Source organism: Heliangelus exortis, chromosome 2 (assembly GCF_036169615.1).
Source record: "Heliangelus exortis chromosome 2, bHelExo1.hap1, whole genome shotgun sequence".
Taxonomy (NCBI): domain Eukaryota; kingdom Metazoa; phylum Chordata; class Aves; order Apodiformes; family Trochilidae; genus Heliangelus; species Heliangelus exortis.
In genome coordinates, this window is record NC_092423.1 from 147,621,636 (window position 1) to 147,632,272 (window position 10,637).

The 10,637-nt window shown below is 42.4% G+C and overlaps 1 long non-coding RNA gene across 1 annotated transcript; it reads right to left on the reverse strand.

Moving 5' to 3' along the window:
- Nucleotides 1-4,337: 4,337 nt before the first annotated feature.
- Nucleotides 4,338-5,507, reverse strand: LOC139793792 (uncharacterized). Its single transcript, XR_011724805.1, has 2 exons — nt 4,802-5,507; nt 4,338-4,451 (listed from the first exon to the last, which is right to left on the reverse strand). It is a non-coding gene; the product is annotated as an uncharacterized lncRNA (long non-coding RNA).
- Nucleotides 5,508-10,637: the final 5,130 nt, after the last annotated feature.

Sequence of the window (10,637 nt, forward strand, 5' to 3'; positions counted from 1 at the left end):
TATCAGAGCATCCTGTATCTCAGTGGTGTTACATTATGCCATGTACACCAAGATTTCTATGGGTTGGCATTTATGTTCCCTAACTTTAGGTCTTTACAATTTGTACATTCACTTGAACAGTTAACTGGGCTCCTGTTCTAGATGATGGAGAACCAGTTAAAATACTGAACTGGGTTAGGTTCAGCTCAGGTTTATTGAAATTACCAAAAATATGTCCATGTTGGGATGAAGTGGGGTGTCCCTCACTCTACTGAATCTGTTGATTCACTGTCTGACTTCCTCAGATGGCAACATTTTAAGCCAGCTCAGTCATACCTTTCACAATAAATACACCTGAGGTTTGCTTTAGAAGGCAACCAAGACATTAATTCACCTGGAATATCCAAACTTATTTTCCTAATGCCTGAATAAACCCCCATAGGAGAGCATTCCTTCCCTTTTAATGCTCTGAGAAAAACCACCTTTCTTTAATTTTGCTACACCCTTAATCTGCTAAATGTGATGGGTTTGGGCTTTCTTTTTTTGTCTGCTTTGTTTTGTTTTGTTTCTTTTTTTTTTTCCCATCCTCCAGATGCAGCAACTGCTAAAGGAATGCCTAAATTGCCACAGGGCTTTGAGGTTTCTTATTGTCTGCAATACAGAGATAGATGATGCTGCAGGCACCAGCTTCACTCACTTAGAAATGATCAGTATTGAGAACTACACATTTTCCATTGATGTTTTTACCTAAATGGTTTTCCAAGTATAGACATAACAGATCCTCTTCTCAGCTCCTCTCACCACTGAAATGATGCTCCACAGATTTATATGGAACAGGATAAGATCTTAGATAACAGCCAAAGTACATAAAAAAAGTGTGAAAATGAGTGTATTAGGACTTGTGAGGTGCTTAGAAAAGAAAAGTGGCTCGAGAAAGCCTCAGAGCAAGGAGGAGACTAAACCACAATTGCAGTGCAAAGATGACACAACAAAAAAATCTTTTGCTATTCTCTGGAACACAATTGCATAACAGTGAGAAGAGCAGAATTATTAGTTTAATTTTCTTTCCTTTCAGTTGTCCAGGGGAAAGTCTTTTGTGCTAAAGCATCATTTTTATTCAGGGCTGCTACAGTAATCTAAGTAAGTTTAAAATATTAAAAAGTGATGTTGTGAATACAGTGATCAGAAGTATTAATGGGGTTTAGAGACAGCAATGCAAAAACAGGAAGGAAAGCCCCCCAAAAACACAAAGTGATACTGGAGGACTAAAGAATGTGGGGAAAGTCTGCAGAAAGTGTAGAAATGGCATTTGAAGCAGTCAGCTAAACCTGAGCATGTGTGGCTATCACATTTATTTTTTTAAAAAATGTCCCTAGTTGATCATGGTTCTCTTTTTCCTTCTCACTCTGTTACTTTCCAGTAGTCTGAATCCTTTTGGTCATCAAGACGTGATGCAAAACTTTATCCCACCCAGAATTTGGAATGAATTTTTATGGATTTTTTAAAATGGATTTTTAAGCAAGAGTTTCAGCTACTTCATGACTTTGCAGCAGGCACAGAGACATTGTGAGCAGAGCATCACCTCCAGGAGCTTGGCAAGATTTACTTGCAGAGATAATTAGCTGATATCCAGGTTTAATACCTCAGGTGCAGTGGTGTGCTGACACAGCTTTGCTACTTCCAGTCTGGAGTTAATTGTCCAGACCTTTCTTTGTGTCCTTTGGATGCCAAAGCTTTGATATCTTTTTACTGAAAACTCTTTTTTTTTTTTTTTAATTTTTTTTGGACTAATGGCAATGCTGCTTTTACACTATGCCCTGTCTTTCATATTAGTGAGAACTGGACATGAGACACGAGTACTGAAGATGATCAGAGAGATGGAGAATGTCTTGTAGAGAGCTGGGATTCTTCAGCCTGGAGAAGAGAAGGCTCTGGGGAGACCTTAGAGCACCTCCCAGTGCCTGAAAGGGCTACAGGAAAGCTGAGGAGGGGCTTTCTACAAGGATATGGGGTGCTAGGATTAGGGGGAATGATTTCTAGCTGGAAGAGGGGAGATTTACATTGGATATTAGGAAGAAATTATTTCCTGTGAGGGTGGTGAGAACCTGGCACAGGTTGCCCAGAGAAGCTGTGGCTGCCCCATCCCTGGAAGTGTTCAAGGCCAGGTTGGATGGGGCTTGGAGCAACCTGGTCTGATGGGAGGTGACCCTGCCTATGCAGGGGGATTGGAACTGGATGATCTTTAGGGTCTCTTCCAACCCAAACCACTCTGTGATTTCAGAAGAAAATGTAAGGATTAGAGAAAGATTTCTTTCTAGTCTCTAAACTATGATCTGGCCTCATGTACTCTCTTGATTCATGGACTTTAATGACAAGGGCTGTAAACAGAACCTTAGTTTATCTCCCAGACTGCTGCAAAGACAGCAGAGAAACTGTTTGCAATCTCTACTGATAATGTTTGAAGAATTTGCACACTACACAAGGCCTGAAAGAGCCTTCTGACCAAGAAGTGTCACCGATTCTCTGCTCAGTAACTCTGGCTACCCCCAGAGTGTCTAAAAGAGAGGGGAGGATTGGGACAAGAATCCTGTGCCACAGGTTGGGCAGCAGAGAGGAGAAAAAGAAGCAAGAGCATCCTCAAAAGCACCTTCAGTCTGAAATAAGTTTAAAAAACACGCAGACATGGCAATTAAAGACATCTTTTAGTAGTGGGCTTTGCAGTGCAAGGTTTACAGCTGGACTTCAAGAACTTAAGTGTCTTTTCCAACTTAAATAATTCTATGATGCTACAGAGAGCAGCAATTGGGATTCAGCTGCTCAGCAGTTCATGGGTGCCCTGTCCTCAGCTGGGCAATCCCCAGGTTTCCTTGGTTGGCTGAAGATTGGGTCTCCTGCTCTGCCACATGTTCACTCCCCACCTGGGGAATTTGTCTTCTCTGCTGGCCTCAGATCCAGATTCCTTGGACCTTCCAGGAAGAAGGGTCCTGGAGAAGTGTGTGAGTGTCAGCCTGGAGATAGAAATGGATTTTGCCTTAGCTGAGACTTTAGAGCGTGATCTAAAAACCTAAAATTTGGTAGCTGGGGATTACAAAATTCTGTCTCTAAGATACAGAATCATAGAATCATCTGGGTTGGAAAGGACCTCTGAGAGCATCAAGTCCAACCCTTAACCCATTACCACTGTGGTTACTATATCATGGCACTGAGTGCCACATCCAGTTTCTTTTTTTAAAAAAAGGGAAAATCATTCCATGTGCTCTTACAAGTGGATGCCCTACATATGCATAGAATCATAGAACCATAGAATGCCAGGTTGGAAAGGACCTCAAGGATCATCTGGTCCAACCTCTCTAGGTAGGAATTTAAAGTATGAGGAGGAGAATTGCAGGCTCCCAATCTAGGCTGGGTTTGGCTCTGGGTTTTTCACCTTTATCAAATTCTCAGTGACATCTCCTTTTACACCATGGGTCTTTGTGGGTCACTCTTGAGCAGTGTTAGATGAAGGCCCTGACTCAAGAAAGAAGTCACTTCAACATCTTCTCATGGAAGGAAAGCAGGTTTTATGTCATGTCATGCCTTGTGGATTCATGAGAAATCCTAACTCTGTTTGAAAGCCACATTTAGGAAAGCACCAGCTTGCCTCCCAGCAGCACTGACAGGGTGCAAGCAGTCATTTGAATCTTGTATGACAAGTAGAAGGGAGCAGCTTTTCAGCCCCCAACCCCATTCCTCTGCAATTACTTGACATGACAGCTGTGATTATTGAGATGATGGCTAAAACCCATTATGCTATGAAAATGCCACTCATAACCCTCTACCAGCTTCAATTTTATGCCTTGTTTTTAGAAGCATGATGTACCAAGGTCCATTTTGTTGTGGAGAACACAGAGTGCCATTACCTCCTGGGTAGCCATGAGAAGAAAATGAAGAGAGGCTGAAAGATGAAGTGCTATTATATGAAATTGGTTTATTATTTCCCTGTATTTGTTAGGGCAGTTACAGAGCTCAGCTCTGTACAAAAACAAACAAGAAACAAACAACCCTGAAACATAAATCCAGAACCACAGTTTATGGTTCAAGCCTCAAATGCATGCTGGCAGCCTTGGGTACCTCTGTGACCTGTGTAATTATCATCAGGATCCCTGTGGACCTTCAGCCTTGGACATCCTTGGCAATCCCTTGCCTGACCTGGAGGCAGTGGATTGACTTTGATTTCTGTGATTCTGGTTCAGTCCTTGACTTTCTAAAATAAATATTTTGCCTGCGAAGCTGAAAAGCAGCGACCTGTTTTGATCAGAAGATTTCTTAGGGGATAAAAAGTATTTTTCACTGTGTACCTGGCACAATAAGCATTGATCTCAGATGGTGCCTGGCTTTAATACAGTAATTAATGAAACAGTAAGCATCTTTCCTTTGTGCTAAGATCCTCTGAGCAGGTTTCCGTGGCAACAGTCCATGCACAAGCTTCTTGCCTGTAGCGAATGTGAAGTTATTTGAATCATTTAAATTCTTTGAAAGAGAGAGGACTGATGGAACTGGAATTAACTAAGATTTACTGCAAGACCAAAGTAGACTCAGGGGCAGCTACCTCAGGTCTGTGAGGCACAGAAACTTTTTACCCTGCACTAACTCACTGGTGTGTTTGAACCCTCCAAACTTCCATAGAAGCTTTTATCTCAGAAAGGTAAGAATTTTCACTGCAGTTAATTTTTTTTTTTTTTCTTTCTCTCTAGCCATTTTCTGTCAACAGAATCCATGTTTGCCTTACTTTAGGGTTGCTTCATCTTTATACTTCTGACAGGGAAGAAGACCACAGTCTTACCTGACTCCTTCATCAGCTATAAGGCAGAGGAAGGCAATCCCCATGCTGGGTAAGAGACAGGAGGAATTCTCTGCTCTTTCATCACCTCTGGGAACCAGGGTCTCCCCTAGAAATCAAGTCAGACTGACCCCAGGATGCTGGAGTGGAACACATTCCTTGGGTGCTAAGGTTAAAACCTTCTGGATAATTAAGTAGCTTGGTTTAATCGGAATGTGTCAAGGGAGAAGTAAAATGGCCAAATAAAATCATATTGGCAAGTGACAAATGGGTGGAATAGAAGACCTCCCATTCTGACATGCCAGTAAAACCTCTCCTGCCACTTCTGCTGGCCTGCTGCAAAGTCCAAGAAGGATGAGGCACATGAGTCCCATGGACCATAATCCTTTTTGGCTGCTGATCCCTGTATGTCTCTTCTGTCAAAAGAGATGTTCCTTGGGAGCAGATGGTGAGGCAGTTCTACAAGAGAAAGATTGGAATGGGGAGAAGTATTCTAAATGCAAAGATTTAGCATATTTTTTAACAATAATTTATTTGTTGTTATCAATTTCATAGCTAAAGAAAGGCAAGGAAGTAAATGGCTTCTTAAGACAAAGGAAAAGTATGAATTGTAAAGCAGATATTTTAGGAATGTCCCTTCTAATGCAGGAAAAAGTGGCTCAGTAGATCAAGAGATAGGCAACATCAAAAAGCACCTCATTTCCCTTCCAGTGGGAAATTCTGAATCCATCATGGTGAATTAATCTTTAAATGCTCCACTACCATTTTTTAAGGAAAAAAACCCCCAGCATATAATTTCTTCTACTAAATTTGTCCTTGCATTCATCCAGCATCCCAGTCTAGAACTGTTGCTTCACTATATATATAATGCTTGTTTCTTTGGGCAAGTTCATCCTTCAGGAATGTGAAATATCTTTAATTAATTGGGATATCAACAAAATTCATGATTGAGACCTGGTCTGGGATGGGCTATTAGGATATAACCTCATAGTGTCAGTTGGCACCCAAAACAAAAACCTGGATTCAACATCTGGTGACTTTGTGGTTCTTGGTCTCTCTGAAATGTAAGGACAACTTCAGCTAAGTATTAAATTTAAAGCCAGGCTTAGGAGGAATCAGAGTGAGGCTTTCAAGAATATAATTTCATTTCTAAACAGTGACCAGTAAATGTCTTACACCTCTCTTGTTCCATTATTTTAGTCCAGATCACTCCCACAGAGGTGGCATTGAGCTGGAAGAACCAAGGAAACAAATTATTAGACTCATTCTTCACCTACACAAAATCTAGAAACGTGGCCCACTAAGTTCAGGACTGGAAATTGTCCACATGGCAGAGTCCCCAAAGAAAAAGGAAAGCTGAGTTATTCAGCTCACACATTCTTTGTTTTCCAGGTCTAAAAATACCTCCACATAGGAGACTTCAAGTTGCTTTTTGTGCTAAACACACAAATGGAAATCTCACTGCACTCCACACATTATTTCACTAAAATAAATATTGTTGTCTTTAATATTTAAAGAGATTTTTGAAACCGCTATAGGAGATGAAAAACACAAGCCAGCAAAAACTCTCCCTGTCTCAGGGCCCCACAGAGGTGTATTTCAAATCTCCTGCTTTAATTTCTTCAGCTCTTAAGGAACTCCAAGGTTTCTTTAATGGCCTTGTTGGGCACAGAAAACAGAGCTCTTGTCCCTAGGGATTCTTTGGCCCTTTATTACTCATGATCACAGGATTTTCTGTTCAATATTGTCTGAGAAACTCTATCATGTAATCCTCAAAGCTGTTGGACAAACAAATACTCTAAGTCCACTGTATCCCAAACACCAGCAGACACTTTTTAACCCTTAGGGTAGGAAAGGGGGCAGGGGATTTCCTGTTCCAGCAGAGTTCAGCATCTGTTGAAGGCAATAGGAGCTTTGCTGTAGATTTTGCTGGGATGAGGAGAATTTTCATGAGCAAAGAGACACTTGTCCATCATAGCCTGATTTCAGATGCCATTTCTTGTCTTAACCCCATCCCAGAGCTCTGTGGTTAATCCTGCCAGATCTTTAAGAGGGTTTGTGCCTCTGTGATGCTGAGGACACAGCCAGGGTGCTGTGCAGTAACCAGCAAACCTGTACCCCAAACACCCATCCTGGGGACACTCAAATGTTATGCCTGCCCAAGTTTACAGGTATGTGATGAGCTCAGAAAGGTGTGAAGGAAGTGGGTGGGCTGATTTTCAAGCAGCAGATGCCAGGCCAAAGCCAGAGTGATACTGAGTGTAATTGGTCCCAGTTACTTGCACCAGGATTGCCAGGAAAAAAACAGCCATCAGTTCTCAGTTGGATGCCTCTAATTCCTCTGTAATGTTGCAGAGTAAAGGGGAAGAGAGATAAATCATTGCTGACTCTAAATAAGAGAACTATGAGCGCTGCTGCTGTCAGAAAAAATATCTGCTGCTTTGGAGAGTAATAAAATTAGGAATATCCATATGGCTCAAGTGCAGGGATGCCTGCACATGCCTGCACATGTGATTGGCCATTTTTGAAGTCTGCGTTTCAAGATTAATATTCTGGGCTCTTATTTTCCTCCTGCAGTTATCCCCATGTAACACTGGAGTCACAAGATGCACAAGCAAATATAATGCAGGCATCCCAGGCAGTGGCCTTACAGCTGCACTGCAATGTCCATTTAAAGCAGAATTCAAATGTCTTTGCTTCTTCAGTTTGTTTCCTGATTTTTGCATTAAATTGTAACAGTGACTATGTGTAATCCTCACATCTGGCACTGCATTCCTTCCCAAGGATCATACTGGACTGCCCTCTCCCATTTAACTGCAAAATTTCCCCTCCACTGAGAGGGGGAAGGATTGTCAAAAAAAGGCTCATTTGGGGACTTTACTTCTTTTTCTACAGCTTTACACTCTCACAGGGTCTTATCTTACAAGCAATCAGAGAAAAGAGGGTTTAAAGGCTCCTGGCAAGGTTATCTGCTCCAACTGACTGCCCTAGGGATATATTTATGGACCATTTAACCATTCTTTTATGGAAATTTCACAGGTAGTTTCATCACATGGGGCCAAGATCACACTCAAGAAGACATTCCAGTCAGATTTTCACTGAAAAACTCCTATTCTTCCTCAGCTCTTTGAAAATCACAAATTCATAGAATAGTTTGGGTTGGAAGGGATCTTTAAAGCTCACCTGATGCTCCAGACTACACCAGACCACCCAACCCAGGACCCTTCTTCACCAGGCAGAGTTCATCATAGAACTGTCTTGCTGTCCCAAACAAAATAGTTGTATCCCAAATGCCTGTTGGGAACAGTCCCTGCTTGGGGACTGTCCCTGTGCCAGAGATTTGAATTTCTGTAGAAATTGTGCAGGAGAAAGTGAGCTGGTCCAGGCTGTGACAGTGCCAGGGTCTGCTGTGGAAGTTTAGCAGAACAGTTAAATATAAAATATATAAAGTGAATAATAATAGTGTCTTTCCCCCTGTTTATTGCTAGTATAGGTCCAGCTTTCCTTCACCACTTGCTGAGCAGTCTGGTCTTGTCCTTCATGCTATAAGCTGTGCTGAGCACACCCATGTTAAGTCAGCCTTTGGGTAGGAAATACTTAGATTTGGTGACTTTTCAGCTAATTTAAGTTGCAAAACATGTGTCTTCTTTCATGATCACTTCTCAATGATCAGATTTTTGCTGTGGGACAATGGAGAGCTGTTCACTACAAAGCATTGCACGAAAAGGGAGTCTGTGGTTAAAAAAGGTGATGTTTCTTGGGACAGATGTGGCTGTTTCTGCCCTGCACAGTGATGCAGGGGCTGAGCTGATTGCATTCCAAGGGAATATTTTCCACTGCTGATGTGACAGGAGAGCAGGGGATGTCCAGGCTGTATCCCTTGTGCTGCAGCAAGAGCACTGACACGCAGGGTACACCCTGAAACATTTCTCAGTGCTTGCTGCATTATTATTTATCTACCAAACCTGTTCCTGTCTCCTCACCATTCTTTGATCCTGCTGCCACGAAGTGATGCCAGAGAGGAGCTCGGATGCTTATTAAAAATATACTTCCCAGCTTTGCTTTGCCAGCCTTCACCTTTCCTGCTAAGGGAATGGAGCCTGGATGCTCTTGGTGAAATGCTGCAATGAAAGCTGCTCAGCCATCTCCTTGCTGGCCTCTTGGTGGTACTCTTAACACAGCAAATTCACTCTCTGCTGCTCTGGCTGCCTTTAACTAAAGGCTTCCATCTCCACCTTCCTCTACAAGAAATGAGGTTTTGTTTGTTTTTTTTTTTTAAGTAGCTACTAAATATATACAAAGTTATGGACACAAAGCCAGATTTTGAAAGGATTTGCCAGAGATAGAGAAGCTCTGCTCTCTTGCTGCCCCATTTCAGGGCTTCACCTGTTAATCAAAGAGCTCAGTACTAAGATCTGTCAGATGTCCCCAAAGCACCAACATTTGGATCTAGTGCCTACAGTGAGGGCAGGAAGGCAAAATGAACAGGGAGGCTGCCATTTGCATACTTAGCAGCTTGTTTAGTGGCAGGTTAAAAAAAAAAAAAAAAGGAAAAAGAAAGGAAAAAAAGTGTTTTCCCACAGTGCTGTCAGGAAGATGCTGTAGTGAATAGTGTTGGGGAAGGTTTAATTCAGTGTCTCCTTGTCTCCTTTCTAATGGAGACCCAAAAGGCCAAGGAGCAGCCTAGGAGAAGGAAACACTGTGTGGAGTCTGAGGAATTCAGGGTGCATGAGACTTGTATCAGTCCTGTGTGCCAAAACAGGGTTAAAACCAACATATATATTTAGAAAAGCCTCCAGAAGCCTCTTGACCAGGGTGAAAATAAAACGATGTTTTCAGGTAATGGTTGCAGTCAAAGTCTAAGCATGGGATCTGATCTTAAGAACAACTTAGATAAACTTCTCCAAGCTCAACCTTTGATCACTAAGATGCCACTGGAAGATAAAACTGACCTCAAGGTTTGGGACATTTGATTGGAATAAATAGAATTATCCATTGCAAGTTAATTTAGTTAATTTAATCTTCCCGCTGTGAGCTTGCTGTAACCTGCAAACAATTTTTTTTTCTAAACATCTGTAAAAATCAGATTTAAAGCCTGATTCATTCTATGGATTTGTTCACAGTTCTCTTTAGTGGTTACCTTGCCTTTAGTGGTTGATATGGGTTGATATCTTCCTGTAGCAGCAGCTCTTTTGTCAGATCTTCAGCCACTGCCCACATTTCATCAAGCAGCTTTTTGCAGGTAACACCAGACAAAGGTCACCAGTTTTTATACTACTGTCAGGTATCCTAACCTCAGATTCCCCAAGACTTTCATAGAATCATAGAATAGGCTGGGTTGGAAGGGACCTCAGAGATCATCGAGTCCAACCCTTGATTAACTACTGCTGCAGTCACTAGACCATGGCACTGAGTGCCACATCCAGGCTCTTTTTAAATATCTCCAGGGACGAAGAGTCCACTACCTCCCTGGGCAGCCCATTCCAATGTCTGATCACCCTTTCCGTGAAAAAATTCTTTCTAATATCCAATCTGAACTTCCCCCGGCACAATTTAAGACCATGCCCTCTTGTCTTGTTGAAAGTCGTCTGGGAAAAGAGCCCAACCCCCCCCTGGCTCCAACCTCCTTTCAGGGAGTTGTAGAGAGTGATGAGGTCTCCCCTGAGCCTCCTCTTCTCCAGCCTCAACACCCCCAGCTCCCTCAGCCTCTCCTCATAGGATCTGTGCTCGAGTCCCTTCACCAGCCCAGTTGCCTCCTTTGGACCTGCTCCAGCACCTCAATCTCCTTCCTGAGCTGAGGGGCCCAGAACTGGACACAGGACTCAAGCTGTGGCCTCAC